This window comes from Podarcis bocagei (assembly GCF_964188305.1).
Source record: "Podarcis bocagei genome assembly, chromosome: 10".
Classification (NCBI taxonomy): Eukaryota; Metazoa; Chordata; class Lepidosauria; order Squamata; family Lacertidae; genus Podarcis; species Podarcis bocagei.
The window spans coordinates 809,442-832,614 of NC_138135.1; the positions used below are offsets into that span (position 1 = coordinate 809,442).

The 23,173-nt window shown below is 52.2% G+C and overlaps 2 protein-coding genes across 4 annotated transcripts in view; both read right to left on the reverse strand.

The window, feature by feature from the left end:
- The window catches only part of LOC308595582 (uncharacterized protein), a 163,288-nt gene that overhangs the window by 127,579 nt on the left and 12,536 nt on the right, over positions 1-23,173 (reverse strand). The window lies entirely within an intron of this gene.
- Positions 1-23,173, reverse strand: part of LOC308595559 (uncharacterized protein) — a 149,389-nt gene that overhangs the window by 26,740 nt on the left and 99,476 nt on the right. The window contains exon 1 of one of the 2 annotated variants that reach the window (XM_081209910.1): positions 1,016-1,047. The exons of the other annotated variant lie outside the window; for it this stretch is intronic. The gene's annotated coding sequence lies outside the window, so the exon portion shown is untranslated. Of the gene's footprint in view, positions 1-1,015; positions 1,048-23,173 lie in introns of those variants that run through there. 2 annotated transcript variants of the gene reach the window in all.

Here is a 23,173-nt window from a genome sequence, read left to right on the forward strand (position 1 = left end):
TATCATGAAAATGGGTCCTTTGACTGGGAAGATTCATGCAGTCACTGTCATCAGATGATGATGGGTTGTATCTCAGCTTGTCAGTCACTCTGACATTGCCTTCAAAGAATAAGAGGAACAGAAATGCTTTTGAGGTGCAACTTCTGTATCAATCCTGAGAGCCATTCCATGGACTCTGCACCCCTGTTTCTGATGACAGGTGTACATTATCCTCATCCTCAAGAAAGGACAATAAAAGATGGAAGCCTGAGAGAGATTAAAAGGTTTCTGGCTGCTTCCTGGGTGGGATTGCGGAAACCAAGAGCCGCTTCTGAGAAGGCCTCCCCCCTCCCCTCTTCCTCTCGGGATTTCCTCTCCTCTCCAGGGGACCAATGGCTGGACTGGGCAGAAGCGCTGCGTCTGGACAGGGCAGGGGCTTATGGGGTGGGAAGAGGATGGAGCTTGCAGGATGGAAAGATGGGGGGACAGGACCCCCACTTTCCAGGGATCCCTCTCTGGTCGCCTTGAAGGGGGGTGTCGATTGCTGGGCGGGAGGGAGAAGCCAAGGCGGCCCCTCCGGAGAGTCCCCAAGGAAGCCACGAGGGAGACTTCTCCCCAAAGACTGGTCTTCCTATCTCCCTCCCCCCCCCCCGGCCAATGCTGCGCTTCCCTGACTCGAGGATGCCCCTCCCTTCTCTCCCTACTTCCCCGACCCCCTCCCTTTCTCCCGGAGTCTCCCCTGCACCCAGACGCCCCCTTGGCTCACCCCTTGCCAGGCGCGACCCATCTCTCCGCCCCTATTGCCCCCCCCAAGACGAGCCGGGGAAAGACAGGGCTCTCTCCTGGCTTCTCTCCGCGCCCCAGGGATGCCTGCGTGGGGGAAACGGGGCCAGGGAGTCCTCGTGGGTGGGCGCCCCATCTCCGCCCCTCGCAGCACGCGTGCCGGGATCCAGGCCCCACGGAAGGCGCTTTGGGGAGCTGGAGGGGGTCTCTGGGTCCTTTTCTCCCGTCTCCCCCCCCCCCGCGACCCCTTTACCTCTTTGTCCTCGCTCCCGATCCTCCTTTCCTGCAACATCCGGGGGGGGGTCCCCTGCCTCCTCCCTCCCCTTTCCGAAAGCGCGCGCCCCTAGAGCTACGGGGCAGAGCAGCAATCCGGAGTGGAAGCTCCACTTGCGGGAGAAGCAGGCAGGGTGGGAGGGGGCTCTCCCCCCACATTCCCGGAGCAGAAGCCGGATTGGAGGAGGAGGAGGAAGGGGTGGGATGTTTGGGGGCAGGGTCTGGGGTTGTGAGGGCGGGGTGAGAGGAGGAGGGGAGGGAAAGAATTGAGGGGGGGGGAGAAGATCTGCCAAGTGGGTCCCGTCCCTCCTACAAGGTTTGCATTGCAACATCCTCCCCGCCCCCACCCCACGAGCTTAGATCCCTCCGTGTTTTAGGTCTTGGTGCTGTTCAAACCAGGAACGGGGGGCAGCTAAACGACTCCCCCCAAATCCCAGCTCCCCACCCCAGCCTCTGACTCAGGCCAGGACAAGGACCGTGGACACAGGCCCCGTCCCTGCACAACAGCCAAGAGGCTCAGAAAAGCAGCCTATAGAATTGGAGCCAGAAGCGGATTCCATGAATCGCGACTGTTTCCTCGACTTCACTATAGAAAGCTGAAGAAACGTCAAATAATCGCCAAAATTCTACGGTTTGACCTGTTACGGAAAATCTGGGTGCGTATTTACCCTGCCACCCAGCCAATCGGACCAAGTCCGTGGATTCTAGCGGAGAAAAGGAAGCTCAGCCGGACGCAGGAGCAAAATGCGAAGATCCGAGTTTATTGCGCAACAGGTTCAAAGCGGGATTGAACCCCGAGAATGGGGCGACATGAACTTTTAAAAGTTCCCTCCAAGTCCCAGAATACAGTGCAACAGAACGTCATGAATACATTAAAAGAAGGCTGGTTTTTTCAGGTTACATCATGAATACATTACAGGAAGGTGGGATTACATGGATTAGCATTTTAGGAAGGGAGGGGGGAAATATGCAGAGTAAGAGATATGCACAGATAAACGTAGATATGCACAGATAAACGTTTCCTGAGTACAGGTGATGGCAAGACAATGGCGCAGATATGCATCGTCTGCCACCTGGCATTGCCCGGAGGGAGGGTTTGGCAGAGCGATCTGAAAGGATTAAGGTCTTCCTGAGTACGTGACCTGCCGCTCAGGGGATCATGGAGGTAGGGGCAGCATCATGGAGTCCAGAGGGAGCCGAGTTGAATGACACCGAGATGAAAGAAATTGGAGTTATGGTTGATTTTATATCAATTTCCAAAGGTTTCCTATGCTGTCTGACCTATTCGGTATTGGTGATTGAAAGCGGAAACAAAATGGACACATTGTAGCAAGAATGGATACATTTTGACAGTTTTACGAGGCCCTTGGTTTCGGATCCATTGTTCTCACCGTGGGGGGCCGTCAGCAGCTTGTCAGTAGGCTCAATGAGGCGTGCAAGGGCTCCCTGAGCTAGCTCGTGCAGGATAAATGCATGGCTGTGATTGGCTAAGGCGCAGCCATAGGAATTAGCGGAGAAGCTGGAACGCCAGGTCTACCTGTTCTAAGAATGGAGCGCAAATAGCCATAGGAAGAAATAGGGGAATGTGTTCATACACTTGAGCTTATTTCGCTCGAGAAAGAAAGGAGGAGAAGGATGACGGGAGACGTGTGGTGCTTGTGCAACGGTGAGGGGACGGAGGGTGGGTGCATTGTGGGCACCCACGAGGTCATCGCCTCGGTCGTTGAAAGGAGAAGGGGGAAAGAGGTACCCCCCCCTTCTCCCGGTCCGTATCAGTCCCCCATTCGGAGATAGATTTGCATTAAAGTTCTGAAGGAACTTGCAAATCCTTTCTCCGCACCACAGAAGCACTAGATTTCAGTGATCTCGTATTCCCCTTCTCCCAGATGTCTCATCCGTATGTAGTCCGGGAAGTTTGTGTGTTGGGAACGGGAATAGGCTCGGAGAGGGAATGAGTTGGAAGAGGCAGAGTGACGGAGGAGGGAACAACAGGGGCTAATACAGCGCACGGTACAACATAGGATAGAGACACAAAAAACAGCGGTCAATATAAGAAGCAGTATGACTTTCAGTAACTGTCGGAGCCATCCCAGCTTGGGTAACCATCCCCACAAGTCCAGATCGGATAGCCCCTCATGTTGGATATTGTGTAGCCTCCCTGCTAACTCGTGAATGTTATTTAAATGTCCGGTTATGTTCAAAGTCTGGTCGGTCACATATGTGCAGCACTCTGTACCTATTAAGGCACAGGTGCCTCCTTGACTAGACAAGAGGAAATCGGTCGCAATCCTCGTCTGTAGGCTCAACTGTCTTACCTCGGATAGTTCGGACATGAGGGAATCCGTGATCTGGGTCGCCTCCTGCATAAATTTCAGGAGGATGTCGGTGAGCCGGAGAATATCTACGTGGTTTGACCCGGCACCGTAGGCGGGGAAGAGTGCCCGGCCTACGGTCTCTCCATTCGCAGCAACGTCTGACAGGTCTGACAGCTCCTTTTGTTCCCTTTTGTTCCGTTGTCTTCCAGGGGGTAGGTGTGGTAATATTCTAATTCCGGGGACGATGTAGCCGATGAAGCAGGATCCGGACATGTGTGGGCTCACCCATGTATAAGCGCGGTGCCCACACACCCAGAATAGGCCGCTGAGGTAAGATTCCATTCGGCCTGAGGCAAAGGTTTGCAGCAGCATGGTGTCTGTGGGTTGTGGTTTCCAGTCCAAGGGGTGTCCGACCGCAGCGGCCCAGGCAACAGTAAGGTTAGGAAATGTTCGGGAGTCCCTGGTGTTGGAGACAGTGACCAGTCCAGTTGATAGGATTTCCAGAGTGTTGGTGCATGTACTGGATCCGATGAAGGTTCCTTCGCCTGAGAAGCTGCGGCAAAGGGGTCCCTTTGTAGGGCCGGTGAGGTAGAGGTATTGATGTGTTAAGTTGAGTGCGGTCAAGTTCCAGGAGGTAACATTTCCGGAACGGAACTGTTCTAGGGTCACTGGCACAGGGACCAGTGGGAGGCTCTGTTGGAGATGGCTGGGTGCGTGAGCGCAAATCCAGCAGTCCGGGTAGGGTGATTCCTTCGCCACCTGGCTGAGAAGCTTAATGTAGGAGTTCTGCTCCCAGGATGACAGGAGATCTTCTCCAGGGAGTGCCGAGTCAGTGCCGAATTGTCGGGGTGCCGTGCCAACCGGATGGAGGGGGTCGGTGGTGTTCAGTAGTCGCCTATCCCTGGCGATACCGCCGCATCGCAGGGGTCCGACGTGGTCCCATGAGGGGGAGCGCGAGGGGTGTATAGGGTGGTGCCACCCTTCGAGATATTCAGCCCCTTTCCACTCATGAGTGACCCCTAAGTCCCATAAACAGCAGAACCGTCGCAGGCAGAGTCCTTGGAGTTGGGGCTTTCGGGTTTCTGGGGTAGAGCGGAGGCATTGGAGCCCGAAAATCAAGTTTCCAGAGGGGTGGCTTGATTGCGTATAAGCGTGGGTAGCCCCTCCTGTCTCGACTTCGGTCCAATTTGGGGTTTGTGAGACCTCTCCATTCTCGTAAAGAAGATAAGTCCCATTTCTGCAGGTCAGCCGGTAAGAGGAGTGGTCAAGAGTGAGAGCCGCAGAGCCGATGCGGTGTAAATCCTTGTTCCGGATGAAAAGTTCCCAATATTCGTTTTCGGCGAGTTGGGGAACTAGGGAATGGCGCAGCAAGGTTCGGGACTCAGGAAGGCAGAAATCAAAGTCCCCCATTCGATCAGGGTTAGACCTTCCCGTCTCGACCTCATGATAGTCCAAGAAGTGGTAGTTCGTTTGCAAGCCTGTGCAGTGGTCTGATGAGGTGGACGCGACCCCGGAGAAGGCGGCGAGGAGAAGGGCGGTGCTAGCTAGACCCATGGTTCGGATGCGTGTAGGGAGAGCGCAAATGGTCTAACGAACGAAGGTGTCAGGTAGGGCGAGGCTGTAAAGCGAAGCTCAAAAGGCGAAGCTGTCAGCGAAGCAAGCTGTTAATGGAGCTGTCAAATGAGCTGTCAAAAGGCGAAGCTGTCAGCGAAGCGAGCTGTCAATGGAGCTGTCAAATGAGCTGTCAGCGAAGCTGTCAGCGAAGCGAGCTGTCAATGGAGCCGTCAAATGAGCTGTCAGCGCGTCTGAAACGTAGCTTGATGGTGTTGGTATCTGGGATGATTTCGGACGTCCAGTTGGGTGTCGCGGTGTCTGGTCCGGTCTGTTGAGCCCGACCTTGGCCCCGATCTGCTGGTCCGGTCTGTTGAGCCCGACTTTGGCCCCGATCTGCTGGTCCGGTCTGTTGGGCCCGAACTTGGCCCCGATCTGCTGGTCCGGTCTGTTGGGCCCGAACTTGGCCCCGATCTACTGGTCCGGTCTGTTGGTCGTCGTCGTCAATATATGAGGCCGGTGGAGCAGGTGGAGTCGAAAAGGTGAAGTCCTCGCCGTTGCTTTCTTCAGCCTCCGGTGGAGGGGGTGAGGACTTGCACCTGGTGTGATGTAACCAAGAATTCTTCTCACCTATTTTCACGGCGGTTGGCGATGTCAGGAGTACTTGGTAGGGACCTTCCCACGCGGGTTGGAGTGGTTCCTTCTGGTAGACCTTGACGAGGATCCAGTCACCCGGGTGGAAGGAGTGAGCGTGGACGTCAATGGGCAGGTTCTGTCCCTCGATGGCCGCGTAGTGGTGGAGGCGCTGTAGTTGTGTCTGGAGCTGAATAACATAATTAGTAAGTTCTGCTTCCCCCAGCTCCAGTTCTGATAGTGGGAATAGAGTGTTGTAGACGGGAGGAGGTCTCCCGAATAAGAGTTCGAATGGAGAGAGTTTTAAACGTCCGGTTGGGGCGCTGCGGATGTTATGAAGAACCAGTGGGAGTGCATTCACCCATTTTAAGCCAGTGAGCTCGCAAAGTTTGCCCAACTGTATTTTTATTTCTTGGTTCATACGCTCCACTTGGCCAGAGGATTGTGGGTGGTATGGAGTGTGGAGGTCCCATTTAATTTGGAGTGCCTTGGCCACTAATTGCACCACTTCTGCAGTGAAGTGGGTTCCCCTGTCGCTGTCTAGGCGGCGGGGTATGCCATAGCGGGGAATAATATCCTGTAGGAGGGCCCTGGCAACTACAGATGCGGTGGCTTTTCTGCAAGGGAATCCCTCCACCCACGAGGAGAATTGGTCAACTATAATCAAAGCATGTTTAAAGCCTTGGCATTGGGGCAGATCAATGAAATCAAGCTGCAAGTTCTCGAAAGGGACAAAGGCCCACGGTCTGGCTCCTGGTGGCCTCCTGGGTTCACGCTTGGGATTGAAGCGATGGCAGGTAATGCAATTCTTTGATGCTGCTGCTGCAGCGGCCGCTATCCCGGGTGCGTACCAAGATCTAATTATATGTTCCATTAATCTCCCTTTTCCCCAATGTGTCCGCTGATGAAGAAACCTCACTACTTTTGGAGTCCAGGCCTTTGGAAGGACGGTTCTTCCATCGGGGAGGACCCAGATACCCTGTTGTTCGGTGGCACCTATCGATTCCCACGTAGCCTTTTCATCCCCTGGGGCAGATTTGTAAATTTCTGTGAGGTCTAGGTCTGCTGGTAGTTGGAGGGCTTGAAACTCGGATTCATTGTTAGGGATGCGTAAGGCAGCCATCTGTGCGGCTTTGTCGGCTCGCCTGTTTCCTTTAGAAACTGAGTCCCTGCCCTTGGTATGGGCCTTGCAGTGGACGACGGCTATAGCGGCAGGTAGATGGATCGCTGTGAGGAGTCGCTCAACTAGGGCGGCGTGCGAGATTTGAGACCCGGCAGCGGTTAGAAAGCCTCTCTGGAGCCAAATTTGGCCAGTTGTGTGCACCAGGCCGAAACAGTATTTACTATCCGTATAAATGGTTATCCGCTTCCCCTCACCAATCTCGCAGGCACGCAACAGCGCAATTAGCTCGGCGGCTTGGGCACTGTACTGAGGGTTGATTGGGTTTGACTCTAGTACTTCGAAGTCGGAGACCACCGCATACCCAGTCTTTCTAACCCCGTCGATTACCTTTGAGCTACCATCAGTATATAGTATTAGGTCCGAGTTCTCCAGGGGAAGATGATCTAAGTCTTCACGGGGCTTTTCGGCTTGCCGGACTATAGTGGTGCAGTCATGATGCGGGGTGCCATCATCGGGAAGGGGTAGTAGGGTAGCGGGGTTTAGCGAGTTGACACGTTTAATGGTGACATTGGTTGGGGTTAGTAGGAGGGCTTCATACCGGTTGAGGCGGGAGTTCGAGAAGTGGTGACATCCTTTTAAGGTTAGGAGGGTTGAGACAGAATGGGGAACGTGAAGGGTGATTTCGTGGCCTAGAACTGTTTCTTGGGCTTTCTCGAGGAGGACAGCAGCGGCTGCAATGGCTCTGAGGCAACTGACAGCCCCTTTAGCAGTGTTGTCAAGTTGTAGACTATAATATGCTATTGGCCTCTCTTGGTCGCGGAAGGGTTGGGTTAGGACACCGGAGGCTACCCCCATTTGCTCATGGATGAACAGGTTGAAAGGGATTCGGTAGTCGGGTAATCCTAGGGCAGGAGCGGATCTGAGTTCCCGTTTTAGTCGTTCAAAGGAGCTGTAAGCTTCTTCCTCCCAGACCAAAGTGTCTGGGCGGTCCTGACGCGTCATGACAGTTAAGGGCTTCGTTATTTCACTGTAACCAGCGATCCATGCCCGGCAAAAGCCGGCCATGCCTAGGAAGCCGCGCAGCTGTCGCTTTGTTTTTGGGAGAGGGATTTTAGTGACTGCCTCGATCCTGTCAGTGGCTAAACTTCTGGTCCCTACTCCCAAGATGTGTCCCAGATACTTGACCTCTTGTTTACAATATTGGAGTTTCTTTGGAGACACTTTGTGTCCCTTCCTTGCTAATTCCGATAGGAGGTATTTAGTATCTATCTTACACGCCTCCTCACTGGTAGAACATAATAAAATATCGTCCACGTAGAGGAGCAAAGTGGAGCTGGCCGGTAGGTGGATGTCCTCTAAGTCCTGATGTAATACGGCCGAAAAAATCGCGGGTGACTCTACGTAGCCTTGGGGCAGTCTGGTCCAAGTTAATTGACCGGGCCCCCAGGTAAATGCAAAAAGGAATTGGCTCTCCGGGTCCAGGGGTATACTGAAGAAGGCAGAGCATAGGTCCGCAGCGGAGTACCAAGTCGTCCCTGCTGGAATGGCGTTTAGGAGGGAGTTCGGGTTGCCAACTACCGGGTGTCGGGGTATCACGAATTGGTTCACTAGTCTCAAGTCCTGCACAAAGCGGTACCGTATGGGTGCCCCATCCTTAGCGGGCTTCTTGACTGGGAGAACTGGGGTATTACAGGGTGAAGCACATGAGACTAGGATCCCCTTTTCGAGGAAGTCTTCAATCATGGGTGTTAGGCCTTCTATGGCTTCTTTGGGCAGAGGGTATTGCTTGGTACACGGGAAGGGTAGGTCACTTCGGTAAGTGATCTTGACCGGAGTGGCAGAGAGTAAGAGCCCAACTGAGGTTGATTCAGTGCCCCATAGGGAGGGGGGCAATTCATTTTCCAGGTCTAGTGGGAGTTCGGGAAACTGTCGTTCCGCTTTAGATTCTTGGACGATACCCTGGAACATGGGAATAGAGTTCCCTGGCATATGTAGGTAAATGCCATCCGGGGAACATTTTATGGTGGCGTTGAGTTTGCAGAGGAGGTCTCTGCCGAGAAGGTTGACAGGGCTGCTTGTTAAGAGGAAAGTGTGTTCTGCTAGTAATGGTCCGAGGGTGACCTTGGCCGGTCGCGAGAGCGGGCAAGTGCGGGGTATCCCTGTTAGTATCTCAGCTTACAGTCAGAGGTACCTGGCCTCCCCCGAGGCAATTAAGCTGGATACTTGATGACCTCTCCGCTGCGTCTCCCGGCAGGCTAGGTCATAACTCCGGCGATTCTCCTCATCAATCAGACGTGAAGAACACACCCTCCGCTTCTCTCTCCCTCCCTGCATCCTCCCAGGGAGGAGAAATGAGACAGACAGGAGTCCTTTCTACATGTTTTATTCCTGTCACTCAACAGTACATAGAAATGCGTCTGTTCCCTTCAGACTCCATCAGAAGAGTCTCAACTCCTCCCCTGTACTTCCAGCACAGGTCAGATGACACTCTGAGCTAACATCCGGTGCTCAGTACAGAGAATAGGCTCCACCTTTTCTCCAGCAGTACAGTAGCAAACCACAACATCCTGTTTTGCATTCCAGCAATCTGGAGCTGGCTTTTGCATTGGTGCTTTTTCCTGACAACCTCCCCCAAAAGCATCAATAGGCAAAACATGATCCAGAGAAGAGAACAAACAGTTGTTATACATATAACAGTCCCCTGTTGTTTCAGTTCCACCCTTGGAACTCCCCACCACTGGTTTCACCAGTGTACCTCTCTGGTTGTCTGGCTTCCAAGGAATGAGTGCTTCTGCATTACCTTGGCTTGCTATTCTCTGTTGTGCCTTTGTCTCTGACTTAGACACTGCTTTAACCTGCTTTGAGTTGTTAACAATAGCAACACATGCAACAGCTAAGTTAGCAAACTCTTTTGAGTACCTCTTTGGTGGTACACCCTTTGTAACTCTCTCAGACCTGCGTATGAGGTTCTGATCCTCTGTGCTCACTGGTTCAACCTCTGGACTTTGTTGAGAACCAGTAGCAATCAGTGGTTCTTCCTTCACCTGTGAAGGTCTATCCATTGTGTGAGATTTTCTCTCAATGACTGTTACAACTGAACTCTCTGAGCTATCAGTGTCATCGTCAGTACCACTGTAATCTGTGACATCAGAAAAATCATCATCATCATCTGAATCGTTTCCTGTGGGAAATGTTTGTTCTACAACCCGCTCTTGTTCCGGAGCACTCTCTAGAAACTTTGTGAGAATCACCTGACCAGATTCAGACAAAATTACTCTGTAGAGACCCTTTTCATAACCCACAAAAATGCCTCTGGCATTCTTTACTCCACCTGGAGCTTCTGTTCTCACATGAGACCCGAAAACCTTAAAATAGGCAACAGAAGGTTTTCTATTAAACAGCTTCTCAAAAGGAGAACATCCCAACTCTGTTGAGACTTTTCTCAGCCACACATGAAGATAGGACGCTAGAGATTCGGCCCAATAATCATGTGGCAAATGTGAACTCAGCAATTGCGCATTCATCCCCTTTTGCAATTCTTTGTTCACCCTCACACAGACCCCCCTGTTCCACGCTTCTTGCGAAACAGCAACTTTGTGGTCTATCCCTTTTCCTTCCAGGAACTTCTGAAACTTCTGTAACAGAAAAATTTGCTTTGCATCTGTGAAAAGACAATCAATGTTAGCATCATGCATACTTTTAACCTTGTCACAAAACTCCTGAAACTTTTCTAAAGTTTCTTGCGGTTTCTCCATCATATAAACCCAAGAATAATTAGTGAAACAATCCACACACAAAAGGTAATATTTTGCATTGCCCCTAGATGGTTCTAGAGGACCAATCACATCAGCATACACCCGCTGAAACGCTCTGTCGACCTTCGGTACCTTCCGGGCGCTCTTGGTCACACCTGCAAGAGAGATTACGTTAGAATCAGAAGAATTACATTTCATGTAATCACTTTGATCAAAAGTCAACAAATACAGTCCATCTTTCTCTTTGGCAGTAAGAAACAGTTCTCCATCTTTGTAGATCTTGCAGCTTTTAGCATCATAGGTCAGTCTCAGTCCTTTCTTTGCAATCTGCGACACACTCAGCAGATTAAATTTCAGTTCTGGAACCAGGTAAACATCACTTATAGTCAAGTTCAGACTCTCAAGATACACAGTCCCAATTCCAGTTGCTTCCAACTCTTGACCGTTGGGCTGTTTCACAGTGAAGCTTTGCTTCTTCAACGTCGAAAATAGTCCTTTGTGCGGGCATAAATGTTTTGTACATCCCGTGTCGATTATAAATGCGTTCCCAACATCTGGCGTGGTTCCTTTCGCCATCATAGCCTTTGCAGGTTTCACCTGGCACTTGATACGGCTTTTGCCTGACGCCTCAGGCTTCGTAGAGCTGTTCTTTGCTCCTCTTGACTGTCGCGGCTTCCTACAGTTTCGCTGTAGATGCCCAGTCTGTCCACAATTATAGCATCGGACGGCACTCAATGCTACTCCATGCTCTCCAGTAGAACCACCAGTGGGGAGATCTGAACTCTGTTCTTCCCTCCCCCTGTCAGCAACATCCATTGCATCTTGTTCAGGAACACTTGCAGTTCCAACAGCCACAGTTCCTGCACTCTCCCCTCTGGGGTCAAAGCTCTCCTCAGCTTTCGATGAGCTCTTAGGAACTTGGCCAGCATCATCTTGGTTCACCCCTTCTGGGGTAGTTATCCATCCAGACCATGATGAATAACTGTCTCTGGTCAGGGGAGATGAACAGGGCAGGGCTCCCCCTTTCTTGGCATCCATCTTGAAGCCAAGCCTCTGGCTCACACTGCCAAACAAACTGTAAAATCCAACAGTTGTTTTTTTCTGCCTTCTCTAGCAGGCAAAGTGCAAGCTGTTTATGCTTTTAGCACCTGGCAGCTTGACGCTAGCTGCTATGGAAAGTCCCTTTCCAAGAGCACGTAAAGCTTGTAGCCAAAACACCGTGGCTTAGTTTCGCTTTCCCAGCCTCACAATGCAGCTGCGTAGCCAGTAACTTTCCACTCAAGAGTGCATTCAGGACTTCTTATCTTAAAACCACAGGAATTTGTGGAATGCAGGCTTCAGCTTTGAGCTGCAGGCCTCTTCTCCCGGAGCTGTATTTTTCCAACGCAGCTCCCCCGTGAACCAGGGAATTAATCAACCTGCGTTCACTCTTTTCGCCCGAAATCTGCAGCATACCTTGATCTCCGTTGCTTGGAAAACACCTTCCTCTGGGTCTGTTCAGCCTCTGGCTTCTGTCAGACGCTTGCCTTCTCCCTTGGAGCAGAGGAGGACATTCCACCAGCCTCTCATGCAGATGTCCGATGAATCGCAACCATCCGAAGGCTGCCATATGTTAGTATCTCAGCTTACAGTCAGAGGTACCTGGCCTCCCCCGAGGCAATTAAGCTGGATACTTGATGACCTCTCCGCTGCGTCTCCCGGCAGGCTAGGTCATAACTCCGGCGATTCTCCTCATCAATCAGACGTGAAGAACACACCCTCCGCTTCTCTCTCCCTCCCTGCATCCTCCCAGGGAGGAGAAATGAGACAGACAGGAGTCCTTTCTACATGTTTTATTCCTGTCACTCAACAGTACATAGAAATGCGTCTGTTCCCTTCAGACTCCATCAGAAGAGTCTCAACTCCTCCCCTGTACTTCCAGCACAGGTCAGATGACACTCTGAGCTAACATCCGGTGCTCAGTACAGAGAATAGGCTCCACCTTTTCTCCAGCAGTACAGTAGCAAACCACAACATCCTGTTTTGCATTCCAGCAATCTGGAGCTGGCTTTTGCATTGGTGCTTTTTCCTGACAATCCCATCCAGTCCCATTACTTTCTTGGTCACTGTCCCTGGTTCGAGGTGACTGTCGGTTAGGGTGGAATAGGTAGCCCCTGTGTCCAGTAGACATTGATAGGGGTGGCCATCTATCTCGATAGTACAGACCGGGTCCTCAGGTGACAATGCAAGGATAGGGCAGATGGTTTGGGTCTGACTGGGATCCCCTTCTAATTGTCAATAAGTGTCCTGATCCTCGGGGGGTGGTTGGTTTGGAGGGTGCAAGGGAGGAGCAGTAGCATTCGCCCAAGGGTGGGCAGGCTGGTCTATGGCCGGCATTAGGGTCCGGGGTCCTGGTTGTGGTCGGGTTTGAGGTATCGGGTTCGAGACCGTCGGTGGGGTATAAGCCGCTGGGTTGTGGTTGCTGTAGCCTGGAGTTACGTTGGCTTGTGGGGAGAAAGGGGGGTGGGTAGTCCGAACAGGGAAAGGCTTAGGCTCTTGTCCCCCGTAGGGTGTCGCATTCAGGTAGGGGCAGAATCTTTTTATGTGTCCCTCTTCTTGGCAGTAGTAGCATCCTCCCGTCCCCGGTCCCCATTGCCTATAGGGATTTGGGGTTCCTCCTCCTCGGACACCCTTTCCTCGAGGTAGTCCCCTGCCTCGATTAGGGCCGTAGGCAGTTTCCATGCTTAAGGCTAGTATTTGTTCGACCTCGGATTTTGTTTCCTTCTTCTTTCTTTCATCCCGAGAGTTGTAGACAGATTTTGCGATGGACAAGATTTCACTTATACTCTTTCCATCGTATCCAATTTGGAGATTTAGAGCTTTTCTGATATCTGGGCAAGCCTGATCTTTGAAGAATCCTTTAACAATTACTTCGTGCTGCGAGTTTTCGGGGTCTATTCCTCCCCATGTTTTAATGGCAGAGACCAGTCTAGTGTAATAATCGGACGGGTGTTCGTTTGGTCCCTGCATGACCGACTGGACTTTAGTCCAATTAACGGTGCGTTGTCCGGCGGCCTTTACACCGTCCAAAATGGCCTTTTTAAATAGGTTTAAGTACCAGATACCGTCAGTGGTGTTATAATCCCATTCTGGTTCTACTCTGAGACATTGTGCTGTGAGCGCCTGCAATCCCTCACGCCGTCCCCTTTGGTAGTCTGGTGATTCTATGGCTTCCCCGGCTTTAGTTAGAATGTCCGCTTTCTCCGCCTCGTTGAAGAGGGCATTCAGAAGGACGTGGACATCCGGCCAGGTGGGATTGTGTGTGGAGAAGATAGCGCTGACCTGGCGGTGGCATTTGTCCGGGTCGTCCCTCAGTGAGGGCATCTGATTTGACCAAGTTACTAGGTCAGAGGTGTAGAAGGGTTGATGCGTGTAAACCATCCGCGGGGGCCCATCAGGTTCGAGAGGGGGGATGGGCAGGGCCCTTAAGGGCATCTGGACCGCAGTGGAACTCACAGTGGAGCTTACTTGGTCGGAAGTCCCTGGTGTCTCCTTATCGCGGACCAGGGTCCCCTTTATAGAGCCATGAGGTTCCGTGGGAGCGGTTTTATTCCCGATTTGGGTAGAGTCCTCAATGGCGTTTGGGAGAGTAGAGGAGGGGATTTTAGTCTTAGCTTGTCCGGGATTTCTAACTTGTTTGGCATCCCCCTTTTCCTTTCTTGCTTGTAGTCGTGTGACCCTTCTATTTTCGGTGCCTTGAGCCCCATCCTCCTCCCCCGTTTCTTCTCCACTACTAGAGTTGCTGTCGCTGGATGTCGGGGCTCGTGGCGGTGGTCCTTGATAGTAAAAGGGGACCAGGGTCTGTCGTACATCGTCATCTTCATAAGGGGGGGGGCATTGGCTGTCGCCCGGGGTTTAATATAGGCAATTGGTAAGAGGTTGTTCCCTTGGGGTTTTGGAGCATTCTCCTTACTGCCTCAAAGGTGGCCAGGTATTCTAACTGGCGGGGCTTTTCTTCTACCAGGGCTTTCCTTAGGTGGTCCAAGCGTTCTTCGTTAAACGAACCCCCCGGTGGCCACCGTAGTTCACGTTTGGCGGAGGCAGTACAGGCGGGCCAGGTTTCGGAGCAGAGGTCCTCTAATTTTTCCTTAGATAACAATTTGTGGCCAGGGATCGACTTCCAATACGCGAGGACAAATTGGAGAGGAGAGTCGGGATCCTTCTGGGAACGGGATGGCTTCCGGGAAGCCTTCCTCCCAGAGTGAGTCCGCTCGTGTTTGGAAGCCTGGGTACCCATAGTGTATTTCACGCGTGTCTAGATAGGAAAGAGGAGAGAGGAGGGGGTCGATAAGGATTTGTGGGTCTAGGGCAGTTTGACAAAGGACTTGTAAAAGAAAGGTCTTTAGTCGCTTGGCAACTTCCTAGGGAGATTTTAAAGAGCTCTAGCTATCCGGTATTCCTTCATTCCTTTTCCCTTAACCATTCACCTGGGGTCCCTTTTCCACTCTGCCGGTCCCGCCCAATTCCTCATGGGCTATTCCCTCCTGGCAACCTCCTACCTATCGTCAAACTTCTCAGGAAAAGGGGCCCTACTGAACGCCCGCGCCGTGCGGTGCCAGATCGGGTGATCCCTGGACAGAGTTTTGGGTCGAAAATCCCCCTTGCTTTCGGAAGCGGGCCTACGATACACGTGGTACGTAGCCCGACCGGTGCGGCTGGGATCGGGATAGAAAGCAAGACCACTTCCTGCCCCCTAGAAAGGACGCTCGGGAAGATCGGAAAGAGAGCTCCAACCCCTTGCTTTCAACTGGGATACCCGTTTGCGGAGAGTCGGCTATCTTTCAAGTCGGATCTCTCCGTCTTACCCTTCGGGCTCCCAATTGGTGCGGCTGGCTGGAGAGTTTAGATAAAGAAATAGAGCTCAGAACCCCCCTTTCGGGTCGAGCAGCGGTCCACGATCTCTCTCGCTGACTGGACCAAGAGAAAGGCAAGAAGGTACGATAGAGAGGAGGGCAGAGAATTCGGTTGCCAGGAGACTTCCACCCCTTCCCACCAGTGCACTGGATTTTCCTATACTCACGCGTCTTCTACGTCGATCCGATCCCGGGATCGATGAATAAGCCGGCTGGATCCCTTTTGCTCCCCGGCTGAACTCCTGGGGCTTCCGATTACCGCCCGGGAGATGGCCGGAGGTCCAAAAGGGTCTTCTCGGGCAAATTGGCCCGCCGCCGGCTGAAGAATTCGGGGCCCCCGGTCAGCAACCCGGGAGAACCGCAGCCCCACGTTGGGCGCCAAGCTGTTACGGAAAATCTGGGTGCGTATTTACCCTGCCACCCAGCCAATCGGACCAAGTCCGTGGATTCTAGCGGAGAAAAGGAAGCTCAGCCGGACGCAGGAGCAAAATGCGAAGATCCGAGTTTATTGCGCAACAGGTTCAAAGCGGGATTGAACCCCGAGAATGGGGCGACATGAACTTTTAAAAGTTCCCTCCAAGTCCCAGAATACAGTGCAACAGAACGTCATGAATACATTAAAAGAAGGCTGGTTTTTTCAGGTTACATCATGAATACATTACAGGAAGGTGGGATTACATGGATTAGCATTTTAGGAAGGGAGGGGGGAAATATGCAGAGTAAGAGATATGCACAGATAAACGTAGATATGCACAGATAAACGTTTCCTGAGTACAGGTGATGGCAAGACAATGGCGCAGATATGCATCGTCTGCCACCTGGCATTGCCCGGAGGGAGGGTTTGGCAGAGCGATCTGAAAGGATTAAGGTCTTCCTGAGTACGTGACCTGCCGCTCAGGGGATCATGGAGGTAGGGGCAGCATCATGGAGTCCAGAGGGAGCCGAGTTGAATGACACCGAGATGAAAGAAATTGGAGTTATGGTTGATTTTATATCAATTTCCAAAGGTTTCCTATGCTGTCTGACCTATTCGGTATTGGTGATTGAAAGCGGAAACAAAATGGACACATTGTAGCAAGAATGGATACATTTTGACAGTTTTACGAGGCCCTTGGTTTCGGATCCATTGTTCTCACCGTGGGGGGCCGTCAGCAGCTTGTCAGTAGGCTCAATGAGGCGTGCAAGGGCTCCCTGAGCTAGCTCGTGCAGGATAAATGCATGGCTGTGATTGGCTAAGGCGCAGCCATAGGAATTAGCGGAGAAGCTGGAACGCCAGGTCTACCTGTTCTAAGAATGGAGCGCAAATAGCCATAGGAAGAAATAGGGGAATGTGTTCATACACTTGAGCTTATTTCGCTCGAGAAAGAAAGGAGGAGAAGGATGACGGGAGACGTGTGGTGCTTGTGCAACGGTGAGGGGACGGAGGGTGGGTGCATTGTGGGCACCCACGAGGTCATCGCCTCGGTCGTTGAAAGGAGAAGGGGGAAAGAGGTACCCCCCCTTCTCCCGGTCCGTATCAGTCCGGTTTCCTTGCTTCCAAAGTCTAATGACTCCTCTCCAATTAGGGGATCCAGGGCTCCCCCTGACTCCATAATCCCTTAGCAGGCAGGAGGCGATCAAGGGCAGCACATGCCCCAGGCAGAAATCCATCGGGATGGCGGGTTGAATCCTGATACTTTGAAGGGAGAAGGGCAGGAAAGCCTTTCAGCTGGGGGATGGGTAAATACTATTACGTTCTTTGGGGAAGAGGGCAGTTAAAAGGTTTGGGAAATTGGGGTTATTGACGGGGTGGGTGACGGGCTCATGTTTCTAAATGCCATAGACTCCTACTTTGTGACATATTTGTGATGCATCTATGATGCTGTCGAAAAATGTATTGTGGGAAATGGGGAGAAAAAATTGTGGGGGGAAACCCCATGTCATGTATCGATGAAGTTGTTGGAAAATTTATTATGGGGAAGGGGGTAAAAGCCATTAAAAGTTCATGCAATCATATGTTCCTACTTTTGGGGTGTTTGAACCTTGTTGCAACACATAAAGATCAGGTCAACTGACCACTGTTAGCTTCTTTAACTTGGCTGGAGACTCCTTCTTTTGCTGACCGGAGGGACCCGCGGGGAGTGGCACCCTGAGGAGCTGGGCAGCGGAGGAAATCCACACCCCGGGGTATGTTCCTTCTCAACTCTGTCCCACCTGAGCCTCAGCCCCTTACCTAAAAGCCAGACACAACACAATGTGACAGGATTGTGACTCCTGCCCTCAGGAAGCAAAATAGCTCCCCCTCCCCAAGCAAAGCAACCCCGGGGTGCTGAGGTTCCCCAATCCTTGAAATGAGAAGGGGAGGGGGCTCGGGAAACCTTCAGGGAGCAGGCGGGGAGGGGGCTTCCCAGGCTCCAGAAGCTCCTTCTCGCTGGTTCCTCCCCATCGCCCTCCTGCTGCCTGCCTCCCCTCCACTCCTAGGGCTGCTTCGCAAGTGCGGGGAAGCTGCAGCCCCTCTCCCCCCCCCCCCGAAGTTCCCTTAAGAGCCCCACATTGCACGGGGCAGGCTCACCTGCAGCGAAACAAAAACCAGCTGCCCTGGCAGAGTGGAGCTAGGCTGGGGCGCACCGTGGGGACCCCAGAAATGTGTCCCTAGAAGAAATGCGCCTCCTTCCTTCTCTGGGGCTCAAGTGCTGCCGGTGGGCTTCCCAGAAGAGGCCCCTACTTGGCCCCTGGGAGGACAGGGGCCCCGTGGGCCTGATTCTGCAGGGCTCACCTGACGTTCTGATGCAAGTGAACCCTCTTTTCTCCTTCAAGGTGAACAGGGTTTCCCAAATTTGGGTCTCCAGCTGCTTTTGGACTACGGCTCCCATCACCCTGAGCTAGCAGGACCAGTGGTCAGGGATTATGGCTATTGCCGTCAGGATCTCCAGGTGGCTCTGGCAAGTGAGCCCAGCTGCGTGTGACCAGGGTGGGGGAATTCCGTCCTGGTGACATGGAAATTACAAGGGTGTGTGTGTGTTTACCATCTGACATTATCCCCTGGGTCCAAAACCCCTCTCCCCTCAGTCGCACAAGAACAACACACACATCATTTAAATACAGGAAAACACGGTCTCTGCATTTTATGAATGGGATTTACGGACTTTGTGTTTTATGAATGGGATTTATGAATAACTGAAGCTCACCAATCAAGAGCACTATGCTTTGACAGCTAGGCAATGGGGTGTTACGGCTAAAATCTGGGTGTGGGGTTACTCTGCCACCCAGCTCGTCGGTCTAGGTCCGCGGGTCCCTGCAGAAGAAAATGAGCTCAGCCGGACGCAGGAGCAAACTGCAGAAGATCCAAGTTTATTGCGCAACAGGTTCAAGGCGAGATTGAACAGCCAGAAAGGGGTGACATGAACTTTTGAAATTTCCCTCCATATCCCAGAATACAGTGCAAAATACATCCCAGTTACATCATGAATACATTAAGAGGTTGGGTTACACAGATTAACATATGGAGGAGGGAGGGGGGAATATGCAGAGAGCTGGATGGAGGAGGGAGGGGGGAATATGCAGAGAGCTGGAGATATGCGCAGATAAGCACATCCTGAGAAGACAATGGTCCATGTTTGCATAGTCTGTCACCTGGCATTGCCCGGAGGAAGGGCTTGGCAGATGGAAATAAATGGATATATTGTAGCGAAGAAGAAGGTGAAGAAGACATGCCCCCCCCCCCCGTTCCGTATCAGGGGGAATCCGTAGACGGCTGGAACTCTCTGCAAACTAGCCATTCAGCTCAGCCTTTGCACGGTTGTCTCAGCGCCCTCCTGCTGCTCAGACTATGGGCAACGTATATGAATTGTAGCCATTTTGGTTTCGATTGCCTAAAGTTGTTACACTGTTACAAAGATTGTGTCTGAATGTATCCTTTCAGCTTGACAGCTCAGGGAAAGATACCTAACTTTGCAAATTCATATAATATCCATTCTTTAACCAATTCTTCCCATTCCAACGCCATTTTAAGGTGAATTTAGGCTTCACCCTCCTCCATGACCCTCGAAGCGCATAGTCACGCAGGCCGTAAGAACAGGGCCTCCTGCCATAATCCCCTGAGTGCATAAAGCCCTGAGAGCAAGGATGTATGTCAATAGTTTTATTGTTCTCTGGGTGGTGGGTACTTGAGAGGTGTCCAGAGATGTACGTGATAGAAGGACGAACTGCTGAACTTGTGTAACCCTTTGATACCCCTCCCCACTTGTGACATACTAGTGAGGATGCTGCTCAAAATGTATTCTGGTTGAGGGGGGGGGAGTTAAAAAGGTTGATGTCACCCCAAGCTCGGGGTTCTTGCTCTGTGTGGGAATCTCTTGCACAACAATAAAGATCATGGTCTACTGATCGCTGGTTTGCTCCAGATTACAGTGGTACCTCTAGTTACGAACTTAATTCGTTCCGGAGGTGGGTAACTCTTCAAGGTTAGCGGAGTTTAACTTCCTTCTTTCACTGACCTCACAGACTCATGGGGGACGAGATGGGCCCTCTCAACCCGGGATTTTCCTTATCACTGGCCATCACCCTCTGCAGGGAGGTGGGACCGATTCGGATGGTCCGCCCCCACCACTTAATGGATCCAATTGGCTTCCAGAGAGCGGTAGGGGATGTTTTATCCCATGTTGATGGCCTTTCAGCTGATTCCCTGGTGGCCCGCTGGAATGTGGAGTTAACCAGGGCTATTGACTGTCTGGCTCCAAAGCGCCCTCTCCGATTGCATGGAGTCCGGACAGCCCTGTGGTTTTCCCCGGAGCTGAGGGTGATGAAACAATCGTTGAGACGGCTAGAGCGCCGGTGGCAGAAAACTCATTCTGAATCAGACCGGACACGGGTTAGAGCTCAATGTCGAGCCTACCAAGTGGCAATGGCGACGACGAACAGGGCCTTCTTCACCGCCTCCATTGCATCTGCAGAAAACAGCAGCAGGAGACTTTTTCAGGTGGTTCGCAATCTATCAGAACCACCTGTACCACCGGGGCCTGGTAGGGACCCCAAGATCTCCTGCAATGCTTTTGCAAAGTTTTTTGCAGATAAAATCGCTCAGATTCAGAAGGAGGTAGACTCCACCGTGGGAGCAGGGCCAGGGCGGGAGAGTGCTAGAGTTCTGTCTGGTCCTGTTATATGGGATCAATTCCAATCTGTTACCTCCGAGGATGTGGACAGGCTGCTTGGGCGCATGAAACCAACCACCTGTCTCCTTGATCCTTGCCCATCGTGGCTAATAAAAGCAAGCCGGGAAGGACTGGGTGATGGGCTTCGTGGGGTGGTGAATGCTTCCCTCTGTGAGGGAGCCTTCCCAGACCCGCTGAAAGAGGCGGTCATTAAACCGCTTCTTAAAAAAACATCTTTAGACCCGGCCAATTTGGCCAACTATCGCCCAGTCTCAAATCTTCCATTCTTGGGCAAGGTGATTGAGCGGGTGGTTGCTGAACAACTCCAAGCACGCCTGAAAGAAGCGGACCATTTGGATCCCTTCCAATCGGGATTCAGGCCTCACCATGGGACTGAAACTGCCTTGGTTGCGCTGGTTGATGATCTCCGGCGGGCTAGGGACAAAGGTGAGAGCTGTTTCCTAGTTCTGCTGGATCTCTCAGCGGCGTTTGAGACCATCGACCATAGCATCCTTCTGGACCGTCTAGAGGGGCTGGGAGCTGGGGGCACTGTCATACAGTGGTTCCGCTCCTTCCTCCTGGGCCGTGTCCAGAAAGTGGTGGTGGGGGATGAGTGTTCAGACCCCTGGGCTCTCACTTGTGGGGTGCCTCAGGGTTCTGTCCTCTCCCCCATGCTTTTTAATATCTATATGAAGCCTCTGGGAGAGATCATCAGGGGGTTTGGACTGGGTGTTCATCAGTATGCAGATGACACCCAGATCTACCTCTCCTTTAAATCAGAACCAGTGAAGGCGGTGAAGGTCCTGTGTGAGTGCCTGGAGGCGGTTGGAGGATGGATGGCGGCTAACAGATTGAGGTTGAATCCTGACAAGACAGAAGTACTGTTTCTGGGGGACAGGAGGTAGGCAGGTGTGGGGGATTCCCTGGTCTTGAATGGGGTAACTGTGCCCCTGAAGGACCAGGTGCGCAGCCTGGGAGTCATTTTGGACTCACAGCTGTCCATGGAGGCGCATGTTAACTCTGTCCAGGGCAGCTGTCTACCAGCTCCACCAGGTACGCAGGCTAAGACCCTACCTGCCCGCGAACTGTCTCGCCAGAGTGGGGCATGCTCTAGTTATCTCACGCTTGGACTACTGCAACGTGCTCTACGTGGGGCTACCTTTGAAGGTGACCCGGAAACTGCAATTAATCCAGAATGCGGCAGCTAGACTGGTGACTGGGAGTGGCCGCCGGGACCACATAACACCGGTTCTTAGAGATCTGCATCGGCTCCCAGTACGTTTCCGAGCACGATTCAAAGTGTTGGTGCTGACCTTTAAAGCCCTAAACGGCCTTGGTCCTGTATACCTGAAGGAGCGTCTCCACCCCCATCGTTCAGCCCGGACACTGAGATCCAGCGCCGAGGGCCTTCTGGCAGTTCCCTCATTGCGAGAAGTGAGGCTGCAGGGAACCAGACAGAGGGCCTTCTCGGTAGTGGCGCCCGCCCTATGGAACGCCCTCCCATCAGATGTCAAAGAGATAAATAATTACCTGAGATTCAGAAGACATCTTAAGGCAGCCCTGTTCAGGGAAGTTTTTAATATGTAACGCTGTACTGTTTTTAACACTGATTGGGAGCCGCCCAGAGTGGCTGGGGAAACTCAGCCAGATGGGCGGGGTATAAATAATAAATTATTATTATTATTATTATTATATAGTATAGGGCTAAGTGCCCCTATTCCTCCAGCAAGAGCGATTGTGGGGATTCCATTCAGCTGTGCCGTTCCCAAATGGCAATTCTTCTCCAGCCATTGTGGGAGCAGACGGGCTGGACGCTGAAGAGGTTTCCCTTTGAGTAGGCTTTGCTTCGCTTTCTGCTGACCTCAGTCTCTTGGATTGTGGCCAGCTTTTCTCTTCCATTTCCCTGAATGCTGACCAGTGTTGGATGTGTGGGGAAGCAAAATTCACCCCAGAACTTTTCTGCAGGGTTCCCTCTGCAGCGCAGAAGGAAGGAGGGAGGGGGGAACACGTACTAAGAAAGGGACAGTACTCTGAATGGAGAGGAGCAGAAGCGGAGTCCCCTCAAGATCAGTATTGGGACCTGTGGCTTTTCAACTTGTTCATAAATGATCTAGACTTAGGAGTGAGCAGGGAGGGGGCAAAGTTTGCTCATGGCAACAAATTGTCCAGGGTTGTTCAAACAAAGAGAGATTGCAAGGAGCTCCAAAAGGACCTCTCCAAACGGGGTGAATGGGCAGAAAATACAGTTCATTGTCAATGAGATTAAAGTGATGCATGTTGGGACAAAAAAAACCTACACCCATTAATATCATGTACAGGCTCATGGGTCTGAACAGGGTTTCTTTGTGTGCTCTGGGAGACCAGGGGAGAGGGGAGCTGGTCACAGCAGGAGGGGGAGTCTCCCTGGATGCTTCAGCAGCCGGCCTCCTCTGGGTCTCCTGGCCCTCTCCTCTCCTCCCTCTGAGTCTGAACTGCTCTCTGCCCCAGACTCTTCCTGCTCACGAAACCCTGTTTCCTCCTCAGCTTGCAACACCTCCCCTCCTGGTCTGCTCCCCTTTCTCCCTCTATCTGCTCACTGCCATCCCACCACAAGTCCCCAGGATCTAAGCCTTCTTCCCTTGTAGGTCCCCCAACTGGTGCCTCCCCCCCCCGGCACCCAGCTGTTCCATGACAGCAAAAGCAGAAACAACAGTAAAATCAGTATGATAGCAATATGAACTGTGGGCCTCTGGTAGGAAAA